Source organism: Panthera onca, chromosome B1 (genome assembly GCF_046562875.1).
Source record: "Panthera onca isolate mPanOnc1 chromosome B1, mPanOnc1 haplotype 2, whole genome shotgun sequence".
NCBI classification, from domain to species: Eukaryota; Metazoa; Chordata; class Mammalia; order Carnivora; family Felidae; genus Panthera; species Panthera onca.
Genome location: NC_138342.1, coordinates 137,815,140 through 137,835,704, shown reverse-complemented (window position 1 = coordinate 137,835,704; position 20,565 = coordinate 137,815,140).

Below are 20,565 nucleotides of genomic sequence, written 5' to 3'. Positions count from 1 at the left end.
ATTATGAAAAAATTATATCCCAACAAATTGGGCAATCTGGAAGAAATGGATAAATTCTTAGACATATATAAATTACCAAAACTGAAAGAGTAAGAAATAGAAAATTTGAACAGACCCATAGACCAGTAAAGAAATTGAATTAGTAATAAAAAATCTCCCAACAAACAAGAGTCCAGGGCTGGATGGCTTCCCAGGAGAACCCTACAAAACATTCAAAGAACAGTTAATGCCTATTCTTTTGAAACTGTTCCAAAAATTAGAAATCTAGAAGGAAATGGGGTGTCTGGGTGGTTCAGTTGGTTAAGCGTCTGACTTTGGCTCAAGTCATGATCCCACTGTTTGTGAGTTCGAGCTCTGCATCAGGCTCTGTGCTGACAGCTCAGAGCCTGGAGCCTGCTTTGGATTCTGTGTCTCCTTCTCTCTTTTCCCCTCCCCTGCTCATGCTCTATCTATGTCTCTCTCAAAAATAAATAAACATTAAAAATTTTTAAATAAAAATAAAGAAATAGAAGGAAAATTTCCAAACTCATTCTATGAGACCAGTATTACCCTGATCCCAAAACAAGACAAAGACTCCACTAGAAAGAATTACAGAACAATTTCCCTGAAAAACATGGATGCAAAAATTCTCTAAAAGATAGTAGCAAATTGAATTTAACAACACATTCAAAGAATTATTTATGATCAAGTGGGATTTATTCCTGGACTTCAGGCGTTGTTCAATATCTGCAAATCAATGAATGTAATAGACCACATTAACAAAAGAAAGGATAAGAACGACATGATCTTCTCAATAGTTGCAGAAAAATCACTTGACAAACTACAGCAACCTTTCTTGATATAAACCCTCAAGAAAGTAGAATAGAAGGAACATACCTCAACATCATAAAGGCCATATACAAAAGATCCACAGCTTTAAAATCATCCTTAAGGGGGAAAAACTGAGAGCTTTCCCCCTAAGGTCAGGAACACAACAGGGATGTCCACTCTCACTACTGTTGTTCAACATAGTACTGGAGCAACCTCAGCCTCAGCAACCAGAGAACAGAACTAGCCTCAGCAACCAGAGAACAAAAAGAAATAAAAGGCATACAAGTTGTCAAGAGAGAAGTCAAATTTTCACTCTTTGCAGACAACATGATACTCTACATGGAAAACCCAAAAGATTCACCAAAAAATTGCTAGTAGTGATACACCAATTCAGTAAAGTCACAGGATATAAAGTCAATGTGCAGAAATCTGTTGTATTTCTATGCACCAATAATGAAGCAGCAGAAAGAGAAATCAAGGAATAGATCTCATTTACAATTGCACCAAAACCCGTGAAATATCTAGGAATAAACCTAGTCAAAGAGGTAAAAGATCTGTACACTGAAAACTGAAAGAAATTGATGAGGACACAAAGAAGTGGAAAAAATTTCATGTTTATTTATTGGAAGAACAGCTATGTTCAAATGTCCATACTATGTGAAGCAGTCTACACATTCAATGCAATCCCTATCAAAATACCATCAGCACTCTTCGAGAGCTAGAGCAAACAGTTCTAAATTTTGTATGAAACCAGAAAAGACTCCAAATAGCCAAAAAATTTTGAAAAAGAAAACCAAAGCTGGAGGCATCACAATTCTGAACTTCAGTGTGCATTACAAAGCTGTAGTCATCAAGACACTATGGCACTGGCACAAAAACAGACACATGAATCAATGGAAAAGAATTAAGAATCAAGAAATGGACCCACAAATGTATGGGCAACTAATCTTTAGCAAAGCAGGAAAAAGTATCCAATGGAAGTAAGACAGTCTCGTCAGTAAATGGTGTTGGGAAACTGGACAGCAACGTGTGGAAGAATGAAATTGAACCACTTTCTTACACCACACACAAAAATAAGTTCAAAATGGATGAAAGACCTAAATGTATGAGAGGAAACCATCAAAATCCTAGAGGAGAAAACAGGATGCAACCTCTTTTGCTTCTGTTGCAGCAACTTCTTCCTAGATGTGTCTTCAGAGACAAGGGAAACAAAAAAGCAAAAATGAACTATTGGGACCTCATCAAGATAAAATCTGCACAGCAAAGGAAACAATCAACAAAACTAAAAGGGAACTGACAGAATGGGAGGAGATACTTGCAAATGACATATTGGATAGAGTTGGTAACCAAAATCTATAGTTTATCAAACTCAACACCCTGAAAACAAATAATTCGGTACAGAAATGGACTAAAGACATGAATAGACACTTTTCCATAGAAGACATCCAGATGGCTAACAGACACATGAAAAGATGCTCAACATCACTCATCATCAGGGAAATACAAATCAAAACCATAATGAGGTATCACCTCACACCTATCAGAATGGTTAAAATGAACAATTCAGGAAACAACAGATTTTGTCAAGAATGCAAAGAAAGGGGAACACTTTTGCATTGTTGATGGGAACGTAAACTGCTGCAGCTACTCTGGAAAATAGTGTGGAGTTTCCTCAAAAAGTTACAAATAGAACTACTTTATGACCCAGCAATTGCACTACTATTTATCCAAAGGATACAAAGATGCTGATTAAAAGAGGCACGTGCACCCCAAAATTTATAGCAGCACTATCAACAATAGCCAAATAACGGAAAGAGCCCAAATGTCCATCGACTCATCAATACGTAAAGAAGAAGTGGCATGGGGCTCCTGGGTACCTCAGTTGGTTAAGCATCTAATTTCAGCTCAGGTCACGATCTCATGGTTCATGCCTGCATCAGACTTTGTGCTGACGGCTCAAAGCCTGGAGTCTGCTTCAGATTCTATGTCTCCCTCTCTCTCTGCCCTTCCCCCACCCCCCTGCCCCATGCTCTGTCTCTCTCTGTTTCTTGGAAATGAATAAATGTTAAAAAAAAAAGTGGTATATAGATACAATGGAATATTACTTGGCTATCAAAAAGAATGAAATCTTGCCATTTGCCACAATGTGGATGGAACTAGTGTGTATTATGCTAAGTGAAATAAGTTTGTCAGATAAGGGCAAATATCATAATTTCCTTCATATGTGGAATTTAAGAAACAGATAAACATAGGGGAAAGAAGGAAAAATAAAATAGGATAAAACGGAGAGGGAGGAAAGCCATAAAAATAGTCTCTTAACTATAGTGAACAAACAGGATTGCTGGAGTGGAGTTAGGTAGGGGAATGGGCTAAATGGGTGATGGGCATTAAGGAGGGCACTTGTGATGAGCACTGGGTATTGTATGTAAGTGATGAATACACTAAATTATAATTCTGAAACCAATATTACACTGTATGTTAACTAACTTGAATTTAAATAATAATAATAATAATAATAATAATAATAATAATAATAAATTACCAACCCATAGTCATATAAACTTTTCACTTTTTTCTTGCATGCTTTCTCCACCAAATTCCTCAGACCTCGATAATATAAATCGTCTCATATTTTAACAGCTACCTCTAAGCAGGACCCAGAAATATAATTTCTATCACGTAGAATTTAATCAGTTAATATATGTTCTATATTTCTTTCTTGTGTTTCTGAAGTGTATGTTTTAAAACCTAATCGCATTATAAAAATAGAAATTTATGTAAAGGATGGATCAGGAAGCTTAAAGCTGAACCTTGACAAGGTTATAGCTTAGAACTGAACTTAAATTCTCTTAAAGCATGTCATGCTTTAATAATAATGATAATAAGAATAATAGTAATAGTAATACAATCCCCTTAGTATGTTTGAAATCTTGCTTTCTTAGTAAATTTAGACTCTATCACATTGCCAAATTTGTCTTCATTGGAGACATTGCAGGACAAGGTGAGAAACTGACATAGTGAAAAGTGTCACAAAGGCAGCCAATTATAGGCTCTAAGCATATTTCTGTCCCTTAGCAGTTAAGCGATGTGAAACTGGCTAGGTTAAAATCAAAAGTCAAAAAATGGCAATGTCACGTTATTCTACATATCCATAACTTCTCTGAATTCAGTTTCTTAATTTCTAAATTGAGGTAAACATTTCCTTTGTTGTTAAGAGTAAAGCTAAAGCAATTGAGCAAGTTTGGAATACCTAAAGGACTCACTGAATAATAGCTATTTTATTAATTCAGGAATATCTCTATACTTATTTCATTGTGCTTTACAAACTGCTATTTAATCCCTCTAGGATTAATTTAAATGCAAATGTTGCATTCAGATTTTAGCAGTTGTAGATTGGGAAAAAAAAGGTTACAGCTTTGAAATAATGATAAATACCCTATTAACTTTAATTGTTATTTTCTAGGAAGCATGTAAAAGAGTGTGACAAGAACATCACCATAGGCAAAGGTCTATTAGCCAACTAGACCAATAAAAATTATACCTCTTGTCACAATTAGAAGGGCCAGTAATCATTAACAAGCCTAATAAAGAATTATAGTATTAATTTAAAAGTTTATTTTTATTCACTTGTGAACCTTGGTGAAATTCCAGAAGTCACATAAAGAAAATGGAAATATCATCTGTCTAATCAGAGAAGGGTTGACTCTCTAGTCAGGAAATCAATTATTAGGCAGTGTAAACATTATTTTAATTTAGAATAAATTTGTTTCTCAAAGTTTACACTGTTGTTGTTAAATGGATTCTTTCCTTCTCAATAATTTCCAAAGCCACAATGCTACCCCTTCTACAAATAGCAAAATTTGTACTCGGGTAAAAGGGATTTAAAGCACGTGACAAAATAGCTAGCATTTTTATCCATGCCTTTTTCATTACATTAGACTATCTGAGTTCACTTTAGATTTAACTATTTCTCTCAAATAACTAATTTTGGGGAAAAACTAGAAACTAAAATAGATATAAAATTTCAACAAATTTGGTAGATAAATGTAAACACTGGGACATAAGTTTGCAATCTCTTGTCTTTCAAAGTACTTTATGGAAAATAACATTAGGGAGGAACAGTAACGATTAACCTTAATGGAATCTAACAATATTATTTCAACACCACATGATAAAGAAAGATATACTGCTGTTGGGCTCAATTTTCAGAAAGATGTTCTTTCTTACTAAGAGTTGTCCCTTGACTTGAGCCTCTTCAAGCTGGGAAGCTTGACATTAACTTTAAAGGCTATATTTTCTTACCATAACCTTCCTTTTTCTATTTTAAATCTTCCAGGGAATCTACCATACTTAATAAGCCAAAAAATGATTTTTTCCTTGATTTTCCCTTACTCCATTTTTTCCCCTTCTTATTTTAGCTCTTGTCTTATCAGGATTTGAAGTGTGTAATGATATAATTAATTGCCAATATGTTAAGAAGACATTTGAAAAGACAAGGTTTTTTTTCATGTTATCTCAATTCCTAATATATATGTGACCAATTCTGTATAAATTTCTACATATAAGCACACCTAATTATAGAATATCCTCAAATATATCTTTAGGATAAGATGATTTGATGCCCAAAATATGCATCACATTAATATTATAAATGTCTAACATTTATTAAGAGTTTACTTTTCATTAGACATTATACAGTGTTCAGCTTATAAAGAGGCCCTTTATTTTCTTTAAATTTTTTATTTTAAATTTATTTATTTAAATTCAGGTTAGTTAACATATAGTGTAGTATTGATTTTAGGAGTAGTACCCAGTAATTCATCACTTACATATAACACCCAGTGCTCATCCCAACAAGTGCCCTCCTTAATGCCCATCATCCATTTAGACCATCCCCCAGCCACCTCACTCACCTCCAGCAGCCTTCAGTTTGTTCTCGATATTTAAGAGTCTCTTACGGTCTGCTTCCCTCTCTGTTTTTATCTTATTTTTCCTTCCCTTCTGCTATGTTCATCTGTTGTGTTTTTTATAAAGAGGCCCTTTAAAGTCTCATTTACTGTTGAAGAAGCTGAAAAATATAAAGAATGTAATTTGCCTACTATCATATAGTCAACAACTGTTAAGATTTGATCCCAAGCAGTCTGTCTCCAAAGCTGCGCTCTGAATCATCACCCATTATTCATCGTCTAATCATGTGGCACATGTATCACCCGTGTGCCTGTCTCTATTATACTGACAACAGTAAATGCATCAACATACACCAGAAATTCAATCTGTTCTTCAAACAAAGAGAAATCATATTAAATATAAGATTTTCCTAGATATTTACCTTAGAATTTATACATCTGTGTGCACACAAAATCATATAAAATAGCTTAAGGGTTATTTTTTAACATTGCTACATATCTCATAAAATATTTTATCTAACTCATTTTTCTCCATTATGACATATTATGGAAAAGACTAAATTTTAAGATAAAGTAAAATGTGCAGCATCTTTTTGCTTTTGTAGAAAGTAACTTGTAAAATATTTTTCTTCAAAACCTTGACTTTTTAATCATCTTTGATAAGTGGCAAGTTTACATTTCTACATAGGTAAAGGGGATTAAGGGTATATTTACTGTGGTGAGCACTGAGTAATGTATAGAATTTTTGAGTAATTACATTAAACACCTGAAACTAATATAACACCATATATTAATTGTACTTTAATTTTTAAAAAGAAAAAGTAATTTTACTTTTTTAAGTTTATTTATTTATTTTGAGAGAGAAAGAGAGAGAGAGAGAGAGAGAGAGAAGGGATAGAGAGAGAGGGAGAGAATCCCAAGCAGGCCCTGCACTGTCAGTGGGGAGCCCGATGCAGGGCCCAAACTCCCAAACTGTGCCATCATGACCTGAGCTGAAATCGAGAGTCGGAGGCTTAACCCACTAAGCAACCCAGGCACCCCGAGAAAAAGTGATTTTAAAATAATGATTAATTTAAGTTTAAATTTGAAAAGGATAATATTTAAGTTTCCAATACTCTGAGTATAAATTAATCTTTGTACCACTACACTATGTCATTGTTCCTTTGACTGGGACTGCCAGATGTCCACTGAAGCGACATTAATTGCTACACTACTCACTGAAAACTCTTACGCTCTCTATTGAGGGGCATAAATCCCCTGCCAATCCATTTTATCTTAGCATGAAGTTTTGAAAATTTCCTTTTCAAAATAATAAATTACTGTAGTACTGTATGTGTTTTCTAAATCACTTTCTTTACTGTTAAGAGCCATAACTACAAGTTTACACATCATTGGTTTCTTTGAGGGCAGGAATTCACGGTTTCTTGTAATGGAAGGATTTAATTTTGGCACATGTCCAAAGCAAACAAAACATTTGCTTGCTATTTTCAGTAATATCGTAGAATAAAAGCAGATTTCATGATATAATATTAACTAGATATTATATATGTGATAGAAAATATATGTGAATCAATTTTGTATTTATTGTAGTTTTTTGGCTTGGTATATGTAAAGCATATTTAAAGGACTGTCTCAAAATAGAAATGGAAAGAGAACACATGAGAAAATATTTTATTTCCTTCTTCCTTTTATTTTTATTTTAACTTAAACTCTATGACACTTGCTTCGACTCTTAGTAAAGAAAAAGTCATTAAATCCCCTGACCTGGTGTTAACATTATTGATAAAAGAAAAGAAAATGAACACATTATTTGTCTTCACTTAGAGGAAGGAGTAATAGCATGGCATTTGAGGCAAAAGAAAAGAGGAAAACTTCCATCTTTTTCTTCTGGTCCAGTGATTGAAACTTTTTGTGTTTGCTAAATGAAACATGACTTGGAAACAAAGCAGTAAGAATAGTGACGGGGCATGTGAGAGGTTGAGCTGGATGATGGGATCTACTTACCAGTGCCACTGGTGGGCCTTTGTTTCTATCAGGAGGCAGCACTGTCGCTTAGAGGACAAGGAGAAAATTCAACCAATTTTTTTTTCTATGTGTGAGTAAATCAAGCGCGAGCTGCACTGAACTACGCAGTACGCTCTTAAACACACTTAGGTACTATAGGATTACTCGTCCCAAGCAATTTCAGTCTCTCCTTTTCTGTGATGAAACCAGATATTCCAGTCAATGATTTAACAAATAGGACCCAATGTGGTTGAGACTGATTCCCCCTTGATTGTGCAACACTGAAACTCCCATAAATACCCATATGCATTTTTATAATTAAACCATGGGAAGAGTCGTTAGGGATTCTTGTTTGTTTCATTACTTTGAGTAAAAGGTACTCTTTAGATGTTTTTTGCCTACTTCAAAATGACTATAATATTTAGATATTTGAAAAATATGTATTTTTGGTTATGAAGACATGAGTAAAATTATTATGAAAACAAAATAATTTGTAGTGTAAGATCTTTTAATTTCCATTCAGACATAAAGTCTTCTTTAAATGCTTTATTTTATTTTATTTTATTTTATTTTATTTTATTTTATTAAAAATTTTTAATGTTTATTTTACTTTTGAGAGACAGAGAGAGAGGGAGATAGAGAGTCAGAACGCAAGCAGGGGAAGGGTAGAGAGAGAGACGGACACAGAATCTGAAGCAGGCTCCAGGCTCTAAGCTGTCAGTACAGAGCCTGACACGGAGCTCAAACCCACAAACCGTGAAATCATGACCTTGAGCTGAAGTCAGACGCTTAACTGGCTGAGCCACCCAGGTGTCCCTAAGTGCTTATTTTGTTAAATATGAATTCAGATTAACAAAGAAGCCCCATTCACCAATTTATTCTGCTACATGTTTTAATAATGTATTTCTGAAGTATGTATAATAATGCAAACAACAGCATATACACCCTCCAATTGTGATTTCATTTTCAACAGAGGTTTAGTGATCAACAAGAAAATGAGCAAGGTTGAGTATTATTACATTTTAAACTTACAGAATTCATTACAAATTCCTAACATTTAAATTGTCTTGCCTAGGTTTTTAAAAACAATCTTGTAAGAGTGAACCATGGCAAGGCTTATTTGTTCCAGGCTTTTTAGCTAAATCAAAAGTGAAATAAGCTGTATTCGATGTTAAGTTAAAAACAATTAATTGATCTGTTCATGTTATATCTCACTACTCTCCATATGTTATTAACTGAAATAGATAATCTTATCCTCACATTTCCTGGAGCATCTTGAACCTTTTCTGAGTATGAGTCAAAATAAAAATATATCACTTATTAGAAGAGAGAGATCCAGAACTAGCATATCTGAATTGCAATAAGTCTGTGTTATTTTAGAATTACTAGTAATTTGGTAGGATTTAATCTCCTAAATTTAGTCCTATATTCCATTCTGATACTTCTAACCTGATTTCTCTCTTCTCCATAGAACTATTTGTATTTTTCTTGAGGATAATAAGACAAGGCTAATAAAGGCTCCTTAGTACCTGCCATATCATCTCAACAGGAAGAAAATGTTATGACCTCCATGAATATGGATGAGTAAATTTTTTTCTGATCAAGATTTGTGTCTGTATGTGGGATGTGTAAATAGTATAATCAATCAGCTTTGAGCTTCTAAGCAATATTAAATTCACACACTTTGATATAAACACATGGAAAAAAACAGAGTGTAGCTACTCTAATATAATCTTCCGGGCCCAGAAAGAACAGAACAATTGATTTTATTCCTCTTCCTTATCCATTTCATGTCTGTCCAGGTGAAAGGCCCTAGTCATACAACACATTTTGTCACCTATATCTGTTTCTAGATATCACTCACAGTTCACGTGCTATTTCAGTGTAAGAAAGTCTCTACCTGAAAGAAAGACCTTATCAGTTCAAATTTTCACATCAGTTGACAATGATGTAGCCTTTCTCAATAACTTAGGTCCAAGATGAAATTTTGTAAACTCTCAGGGATATCATATTCAATTTTAACTTTTATTTATTTATTTATTTATTTATTTATTTATTTATTTATTTATGAGAGAAAATGAGCACGAGTTGGGGAGAGAGAGAGAAGTAAAAGAACAATGATGTCTGAGAAATGAAACAATGGAGACAAGCCTTACATTTGCATGATTAACTGACTGGAGAGAGTTTTCAAGACCTGGTGCTGGAATGTTGAGCCCTGAGTTGAGAAGAGGGAACTGGGCATCTGAAGAGGCCAAGGTGGTCAGAGTTCACAGGGCTGAGTACCAAAGAAGAGAGAGCTGCACACAGAGAGAATACCAGAAATCTGCCGAGGGCCCCATTAAGTCAGGATGTGCTAGGAATCTAGTATGAGCACATACTAGGACAAGCTAGTGTGAGGAAACCAGTTGAGACTGTGTGAAAATCCATTTAAAGAGATTAAACAATATCCAGAGCTCAAATAATAATTGAGTGGTACACCACACACACCATAAGATACTTGATAAGGTTTTACTACAGTAGTAAAGGAAATGAGCACCAAACACTGATGTTGTCTCAACTACCAAAGTTAAAGGACCCAGAAGGATCAAACTCTTTCTAAATAATTTAGCAAAATATTAGATTGAAGATTAGAGATATTTATAAGAGCACAAATAGCCAGCATACAGTAAAATTCAAAATGGCTAGAATACAATTATGTATTAGCAGGAATTCAAAGAAACAAAAAAATACTAATAAAACCCACAAGAAAGAGAAAATCTAGTCAAAACCAATCTAGGAATGACATGGTAACATAATCAGAAGACAAGGGAATTTTGAAAAGGCATATAGCTGTATGTCATATGTTTAAGAAGATAGAAGAAACATTAAACATGCTAAGTTTAATTATGGATCATAGTTTTAAAGACCCAAGTTGAAGTATTAGAGATTAAAACTGCAATGTCTAAGATAAAAATTATTATGGGTGGGATTATGGGGATATCAGATTAGATGCTGCAAAAAAAAAAAAATGATGAACTTGAAGACATAGCAATAGAATCAATTAACAAAAATGAAAAGCACTGATGAGTTGTCGGATAATTTCAGGTGGCCTGGGTTTCATGTAATGGAAGTCACCGAAGGAGAAGGCTGAGAGTGGTAAAATGGAAAAAATACTTTAAAAAATAGTAATAAAATTAATTTTCTAAATTTTATGAAAATTTTGAACCCCCATATCTAAAAAGCCAAACATTGAATACATAATCACAGAGTTCAAAATGAAAAATGTTAGACACACAAGGGTATATACTGAGTTTTTCATTAATATAAAATTTAAGAAAATGCATAGTGATAGAGACTTGAAGGAGAGATTACAGAGGGACAGGGAGGATATTCTCAGGGTTCATAGAGAAATTTATTATGTTGACTGTGGTTATGATTTTGTGGATGTACACATACATTAAAATTTACCAAACTGTGCACTTGAGATATGTGTAGTTTATTATATGTTGTATATATATTAATGATTGTGTTAAAAATTTCAGCAGGGATTATCTGGTAGAAATTTTAAAAAGGCTTATTTTGTGTATGTGTGTGTCTGTGTGTGTGTGCTTGTGTCTATAATTTTTCGTAGCTTATGTGTCCTCTCTGTGTGTATATATGTGTGTATATGTATATTCCATTTAAAAATAATTATTAATAAATAAATTTTGGAGAAAACATTCATATAAAGAAGGTAGGAAGGAAGAACATAAATGTCTACAGAACAAGTGTAAAAAATAGAATTATTTTCTGAGAAAACTATTCAAATAAAAATGAGAATAAAGTTTAATAAATGTTAGTATGACCAGGGTGGAATATGTGAATATGTGTATGTGGAAAGCACTTTAATTTTTGATTAACACAGTATAGCTATTTAAAAAAAGTATTTTTCCAATTTTTTTTTTAAATTCTAGTTAACATATAGTGTAGTATTGGTTTCAGGGGTAGAATTTACTGATTCATCACTTACATATAACCCCTCCTATTCATCACAACACGTGCCCTCCTTAATGCCCATCACTCATTTAGCCCATCCCCCACATACCTCCCCTCCAGCAACCCTGTTTGTTCTCTATAGTTAAGACACTCTTATGGTTTGCTTCCCTGTCTTTTTCCCCCTTTCCCTATGTTCATCTGTTTTGTTTCTTAAACTCCACATATGGGTGAAATCATGTAGTATTTGTCTTTCTCTGACTGACTTGTTTCACTTAACATAATATACTCTACCTTCATCCACCTCATTGCAAATGGCAAGATCTCATTCTTTTTGATGGCTGAGTAATATTCCATTCTCTCTGTCTCTCTTTGTCTTTCTCTCTCTCTCTCTCTCTCTCTCTCTCTCTATATATATATATATATATATATATCACTTCTTCTTTACCAATTCATCGGTTGATGGACATTTGGGCTCTTACCATAATTTGGCTATCATTGACAATGCCAGTATAAACATCAGGGTGCATGTGCCCCTTTGAATCAGTATTTTTGTATCCTTTGGGTAAATACCTAGTAATGCAATGGCTGAGTCATAGGGTAGTTCTGTTTTTAATTTTTTGAGGAACCTTGATACTATTTTCCAGAGTGGCTGCAGCAGTTTGCATTCTCACCAACAATGAAGTGTTCCCCTTTCTCCACATCCTTTCCAACATCTGTTCTTTCCTGTGTTGTTAATTTGAGCCATTCAATACAGTATAACTATTAGTGAAATAATACCCACCTACTGGAGTAGGTAGGTTATATTAACAATTATCCAAGGTACTGCATTTATAATGTAAGAAATTGTTTCTCAGTAGAAATGGTGTTGCCCACTTATAGAGTTTGGTAGAACTATCAGGTAGAACTATTGGCATATAGTTAGTAGTAGATTTCAGGCATGCTATTTTTTTTAATGTTTTATTCATTTTTTTGAGAGAGAGAGAGAGAGAGAGAGAGAGAGAGCAGGGGAGTGGCAGAGACAGAAGGAGACAGAATCCGAAGCACGCCCCAGGCTCTGAGCTGTCAGCACAGAGCCCTATGTGGGTCTTAGACTCAAGAGCCATGAGATCACGACCTGTGCCAAAGTTGGATGCTCAACTGACTGAGCCACCCAGGTGCCACAGGGATGTTAAAAATTTTGAAATGTAGAGGACAGTTATGCACAACAAAGAATTACTTTGGATGTGACCTTCAAATGACCTACTTGATAATTATGACTATGCAAATTATCTGTGACTAAGACCTTAATCTATTTTACATATAAAAGTTTTGTTTTGTTATACCTAGTTTTAACATGCCCTTTGATTCTCATAAATATAGCTACCATTAAAACTGAGGGAAGAATTTATGTCTTAAAAATTTACAAAGAGTCACGTATCATTTTATAAAAATAACATCATCTATGGCAAAGTTTGTTGTGATATTTAAATACCCAATGAATAGGGGCGCCTGGGTGGCGCAGTCGGTTAAGCGTCCGACTTCAGCCAGGTCACGATCTCGCGGTCCGTGAGTTCGAGCCCCGCGTCAGGCTCTGGGCTGATGGCTTGGAGCCTGGAGCCTGTTTCCGATTCTGTGTCTCCCTCTCTCTCTGCCCCTCCCCCGTTCATGCTCTGTGTCTCTCTGTCCCAAAAATAAATAAAAAACGTTGAAAAAAAAAATTAAAAAAAAAAAATAAATACCCAATGAATATGTATTTGTAGTTGTAGCATTGTAGCACTTAACACTGTCTATATATTTCATGTCTATATCTTGCTAGAAAAATAAAAGTTTGTGTAGATTGAGTAAAGGTGGCAAAAATCTTCATTTAAGCGGTTGAAATTTAGTTTTAAAATTCTACATGCAATTGAAGGTACTAATGCTCTACTCTGCCAAGATATATTATTTACTACTATTAACTAAGTCCATGAAGATTAAGTGGACTCTATAAATAAACATGTTAATAGAATATTATATGTATATGTATTATTCCCCATATTTACTAGAAATATTCAAGCAGTGTTATTCTCTCCATTATGATTAAAAAGTCTTCTAATCCTGATAGTGCTTTCATTTTATTGTGTTATTTTTGTTGAATAATATGAATGATAAGACAATATGTAAGCCACATATTAGAGAATAATTAATCATACCTGCTACCCATACATTATTAGTATGGTGATGGAAAGCAATTTAAATGAAATAATTTATTCTATTCTATTGGAAAGTGCTATGGTTTCATGAAGAATCAATGGAATAGGGAAAATGTTGAAAATCAACTGTGTAATGAACTGCAGTGAAGCAAATCTTTATTATAAGTAGGTGAAATCACACTGCGTGATAATAAAGATTGACTACTTGCACCTGTAATCTTTGTAAGAAAGGAAAAGTTCTAGAGAAAGGTAATATTAATATTGATGAGAGTGATTCAATAGTTTCTCAGTTAGCAAAACCTGTTAATGTTATTTATTGGAAATACAATTCTTTTTCTAGTCACTTATAGTGTATTAGAAGAAATAAAAGGTATGGTTGCCATAAGCATATATGTTGGCCATCATAAAAAATATGTTATTAAGTGTTTTTAACAATTCATTATGTATTTATCAGCAACATGTAGACACTAAAAGTCATAGAGAAAAAATTAAAAACACAAATAAAATATAATTATCAATAACACAAATATATTACAGGTGACTCTCAAATAATTTTTTTCATAGTCTGTTAAACAAGATAAAGAGAGGTATTAGCATTTTAGTTTATAATTCGAAACAATACAGAAAAATTGTTTAAAATATCTGTTTATTCTGGAAAAAATGTAGAAGTCTTTGATTCATGTATTGAAAAAGTCAACATTGGAAATAAAATATTGTTAATTTTTGTATCATATGTAGGTATATATGTAAAGTTAAATGAGTATCATTTTTGCTAAAAGGAAATAAAATTAATCTAGTTCATGTGAAGATATTTATTACAGGATTTATCAATTATCTTAATTTTAAAAATTTTCTTGTTTTTCAAGGTTTACAGTTTCCATCATTATAGTTTTTGGAGAAAGAAAAGCTTAAAGTTACTGATTTAAAAATGTATTGCTCTTTTTGATCCTATCAAATCATATAATTACTAAATTAAAAGATTTGTCAGAGTTACATGATCTCATTGAATGATTAATGCTTTTCAAGTAAATGTATTACATGCTGGCCAAAACTCGGGAAGAAGTAGTTAGCCCGTAGCATAGTTTGGTCATTGGAATAATAAAATGTTTTAGATGCAGTTTAAATTTCTATACACAGTTCTGTCTTTTTTAAAAATTTGTTAAGTTTATTTATTTATTTTGAGAGGAGGGAGGGGCAGAGAGACACAGAATCCAGAGCAGGCTCCAGGCTCTGAGTTGTCAGCACAGGGCCTGTCACAGGGCTCAAACTAACGTACTGCAAGACCATGACCTGAGCCGAAGTCAGACACTTAACCAACTGAGCTGCCCAGGTGCCCCATACACATTTCTTTTGAACAAATTTGTTTGCGTTTCATTTCTAAAGATACCATTTTAATTTTTTTGTGTGAAATGTACAATTACAACAAAAGTATTAAAATGAGCAATAATTACAGAATAAAACAGAATTGAGTCTCATTTTAGAAGACAAAGTTAGAACTAATGTCTCCTTGATTCCAACTTCACAGTGCAGTCTCCTTTCTCCTTTGTGGAATGTATGTTGCACACTACGACATTAATTTGGGCCACTATCTCCAAAATAGAAAAATTTGACAAAGAAAAATTTACAACTTCATGATACTTGAGATCTCCTCAGATATCTCATCTAAGTACTCTCTCTTCCCCTGTTCCTTCTTTCTCCTTTTTCTACTTTCAATCTTTCCTAGAGCTCCCTTGAATCTTTCAATCTTCCCAACTTCAAAATCTGCACCTCTTTTATCCCTATGTTAATCCTTGTCACCAGACTCCTTTCCTACTGGCGCCTCTCAACTTCCTGTTAGTAACTCAATATTACTGGGGCGTTTGAAGGACTCAGAGATCCCAGGAGCAACCACCCTGAGCTGAAAAAGATAATCTGAAATAGGCTGGTTGTTTAATCCACTCAGATGAGCATTAGAGACACACAAACAGCTGCTTGGTCTTGGTCTGTAACTCAGATTTTAGTCTACAGCCTCCATAAAACTGCAGATAGAGGAAGAAAACAGTCTAAATGTCTCCTTTCTAAGTATTCGAAGGGTATGTGTCATATTGCTCAGGCAACTTCAACTTGTTGCATCAGAGAGAAACGCAGTCCTAATAAAACTATAAATTTGGAACAGAAACAAGAGCTTATTCTTATATAAAACAGTAAATTTTATATTTCTGTATTTATGCCTGATTCATAGCTAAATTTTTTAAATTAAAATAAGCTCTCTATGTCTGTCTATATGTTTACGTATGTGTATATATGTATATATGTATGCTTTATGTATGTAATGTCTTTCTACCTCTGGATGATGTTAACAAATTAGATGATAAAAACCCCTTAATGTAGCTCTACATTGATTGGGTTAAAGTTAAACCCTTATAAAAATTAAATATTCCTAAAATTCCCAGAAATAAAAAAATATAAATTTCTAATATTTTCAAAAGAACTGGAATAAACATTTTATAAATTCTATTACACATAATATAGATAAACTTCCACTAATGAGGTTAGTTTAATATTGTGGATTTAATAAAAACATCTTCTTATGTTATAGACTCTGGGTCTGGAGATCTCTCTTGTCAGGCAAGAGAGTGAAGGCAGGATTGAAATGCAAGAGAGGTTAATGTCTAGGATGAGACAAGAGCCCCAAGTAAGGGTCCTTGCTCCGTTTTTACTAGGATCAGAAGGCTTACAAGCATGATGGGCGTGCAGACAAGCGGTGTTAGGGGTTTGGTCAATACAAAACAAAATCCTGGTGCTGGGTGGAAGGCTGTTTACAACAGACACGAGGTGCCACCTCTGTTTACCTAAACTGGCCTAGGGGATAAGAAAGACAGAGCATACTACCTCAGGGTCACCAAGGCACCTTTCTTTTGCTAATTAGCTCCACTCTGGGCAACTTCACCCTGCTGCAGTCTAAAGTCCTGTTTTCCTGTTTTTGTCCTTCCTTCCTCTGAAAACAGCTTTCTGCTATTGTACTAAATTGGAGGGTGCTTCAGCCCTGAATACCTAAACTTGGATGTTTTCATCTTGAGATTTCCTATTCCTATACCTTTGCCCCATACTGAGAGCCTTTGCCCCTTTTAACTAATCTTGTTTACCCAAACTTGGGTATGTTCATCCTGTGGCTTTCGAATTCTTTATGCCTTGTTAATACATGGGTGCAAGCTCAGGGAATTTGTAAGCTTATTCCCCACATTCTTAGTTTTCAGTGTTAAGTATAATGCAAGCATGTATTTTTATTCTATTTGAGTAGGTTCTTCCTAAACCTATGCACATTTACCAACTGACTAAATTAGCATTATACATTCTAAAGTTTAAGATTATATTATATATAACCAACTGAAATGATTATTTTAACAAACTATTTCAAAATTTAAATATATTTTGTAATAAGTCAACTCAAATATATTTTTCAAGATCTATTAATACCTTACATATGATTAAACGAAGTTAATCAATTGGGTATTCATTAAATATCTACATTATTTCTAAATAAGAGAATGCACATTATGATGATATCAGTAATAATTTTAGTACTTTTTAAAAGTACATTATTTTGGGTTGGGTCAGTCAGTTGGGTGTCTGACTTTGGTTCAGGTCACAATTACAGTTTGTGGGTTTGAGCCCTGTATTGGGCTTTGTGCTGACAGCCCAGAGCCTGGAGCCTGCTTCAGATTCTTTGTCTCAGTCTCTCTCTTCCCCTTACCCCCTCATGCACTGTATCTCTCTGTCTCAAAAATAAATAAAACATTAAAAAAATTTTTAAGTACATTATTTTGGTTGTAATTTTGCATCTTTAATTTAAATCCAGTATATTCTGAAGAGTGGTTTTAAATTAGGGACTTACATAAATTACCTGAAAAGTTTCATTAATATGCAAATGTTTAGGACTTCTTCACTGACAACTAGATTGTGTTTAGTTCCCTAAATCTCTTGGTAATAAATATGTCCTTACCCTCATATTAACATTTTCCCACTAACTTGAAGTTTTTCTTTAAAAAGATACTGATAATACGGCTGAAAACTTAATAAAATGAGTATTTCCCACATGGGGAATTTCACTAATGTTTTCAAGTGACTACGGGATCTGTTTCACCGGCAAAGTCATCCAAATAATGAAACCTTTCTTTATCCCCCTCAAATACCCCCTTACCATCCGTAATCATCTGAAATAATGGTGAGAGCTATCAAAATGTGTATCCAAATTAAACTATACAAATTAGAACTTGCCAAAGTAACAGAAAAACATAATCTCTCATGTCCTCAGGTTTTGCCCTGAGCCCTGATTGACTGCCAGTCCTTTCCTGATGGTCACACTAACTGTCTCCATATTAAACAATAGTTAACTAACCCATAAAAATTCCCTATTCTGCTCACACTTTGAAAGGTTCTAATCTGGTTAATTCAGACAATATAAATGCTGCAACAGACTTTTCAATTACCCATATACTCTCATGAATTGGTCAAGCCTGTTTTTCCTTGTCTTTTCTTATTATCCACAATCTAGAAACTGGAAATTTAGGTCTCTGGAAGTGACATCACCAGAAACCGACTCTTAAATCCCTTTACAGGGGCGTTTACATCATCCTCCATATCACCAATACTGCTGGCGAACTCTAGGTGGCTTGACCTTAAATTTATATCTCTCACCCCCCCAAAAAAGGTACACAAGCTACTCTTCATGGATATGCACTCCATTTGAAGACCTGAACCAAAGACTCTCTTGATATCCCACGAAAACAGACGACACCAAAAGATAAACAGCTTTTCCCAAAACTATAGATCAACCAGATGACATTATAAGAAAATAAGATTCTACCCACAATGCCAGAAAAATGCCCTTTAAGATCCTTTGCTTATTTATTCTCATTTCCATTGTCTTTCTTTACTGTATTTTTCTACTTGTTAATTCCCTCCAATGTGACTCCTGCTTTTCACATAATTATCCACATGCAACTACTGCCTTCTATAATGAACCTTACTTTGTAGTATCTCCTCCTGCTTCCCCAATCTGTTTCTCCCCCAGTGATCCCCCATCCCTGCAAATTCTCCAGAATCTGTGGCAGTCTTCCATTCACTCACAACCATTTCACAACCCTACTTCTGATTGCTCATTATGCACTCTTCTTTCCTTTAGAAATCTCCAGTTTCCTACAAATTCTTATATATACCTTAAAGATAAGGACATCCTATGTGTTAATATACAGGGTTTCTTTAGCTTTTCTCTCAAAACTTCAAAAGAAATTTCCTTTAGCCTTAATACTTTTCAAAAAGAGCAATCTAGGGGTGCCTGGATGGCTCAGTTAGTTGAGTGTCTGACTTCATCTCAGGTCATGATCTCATGGTTCCTGGGTTGGAGCCTCAGGCTCTGTGCTGACAGCTCAGACCTGTAGCCTGCTTTGGATTTTGTGTCTCCTTCTCTGTCTGCCCCTCCCTGGCTCAGGCTCTGTCTCTATCACTCTCAAAAATAAATAAACATTTTAAAAAATAAATAAAATACAAGAGCAATCTATGCTTCTGCTATAAGACAACTGAGGACCTTTTCATGGGTGTAAGTATCAGCAAGTACACTTTTCCCCCCACTAACAAATATTTACAGTTATTATGGGATGAAAAAGTATATATTCCTTGTCTTATATGCATCTAATAGACCCATCTGATCCTAGGCATAGTTTTATCTGGTACACTTAGGACAGTCCATCCTGGAAGAAACAACCAGAGGAACTTCCTATTCCCAGCTAATGAAAAAACATCTCCATCAAAAAGTTTTATCTGAACTCCAAAATAAAAATCCATGGAATAATTAATTCCATGAATTCCAGGTAGCCTCGAGGAGTCATAATTTATTTGTGGCAACCATGCCTATTAGTATCTGCCTGCTAATTGGACTGGCTCCTGTTAGCTAATTGTATTAGCCCTTATCAAATATTTAACCAGACTGCCCCCCCCCTTTTTTTTTTCTTATCAGACCTACTCTATTACCTTTGATTTGATGCTCTAAAATGTCTATACAAATAATTCACTTACAAATTTAGGTTAAAAAATCTAACCCCAGTAAGACACTGTGACCTTCCATTCTCATTAAGTTTTTAAGGAATCTTTAGATGATAGTCTTGAAGACTGAAAGTAAATCTAAAAGACTTGGATGCCACATAGCAGATCTGTATGCTTAGCCTTCATGCCTGGCACTGCTTCCATACAGGCCACTGAAAATATTCACCAGAACTCCTATATTTTCCAACTTCCATTCTGAGTATAAATCAAGACTATGGACAATCTTACCTAATCTAACAACCTCACTGCCAGAGAACTATAGGAACTCCTGTAAAATCATCTGGCAGCAGACATAATTCTGGTCCTAAGGGAGCATTCATGCAGTGTTTAAAACCAAGTATTGTACATATGTTCTCTAAAGCCTCCCTGATGGCTGTGACAACACCAAAAATATTCAGATCATACCAGAAAGTTTGTCTGATTCCACTGCATTCTTACTCTGGCTTCTAAGGATGCCAATGTTCAGAATCCTCTCAACCTGCTTTCTTCCAAACTAAAACCTTGTTTTTTTCTTCTTCTTCTTCTCCTCCTCCTCCTTCCTGTCCTCCTCCTCCTCTTCTTCTATGCTTTAATAGTTTATTTTGAAGGACATTCTATTTTATTTATTTATTTATTTATTTATTTACTTATTTACTTATTTA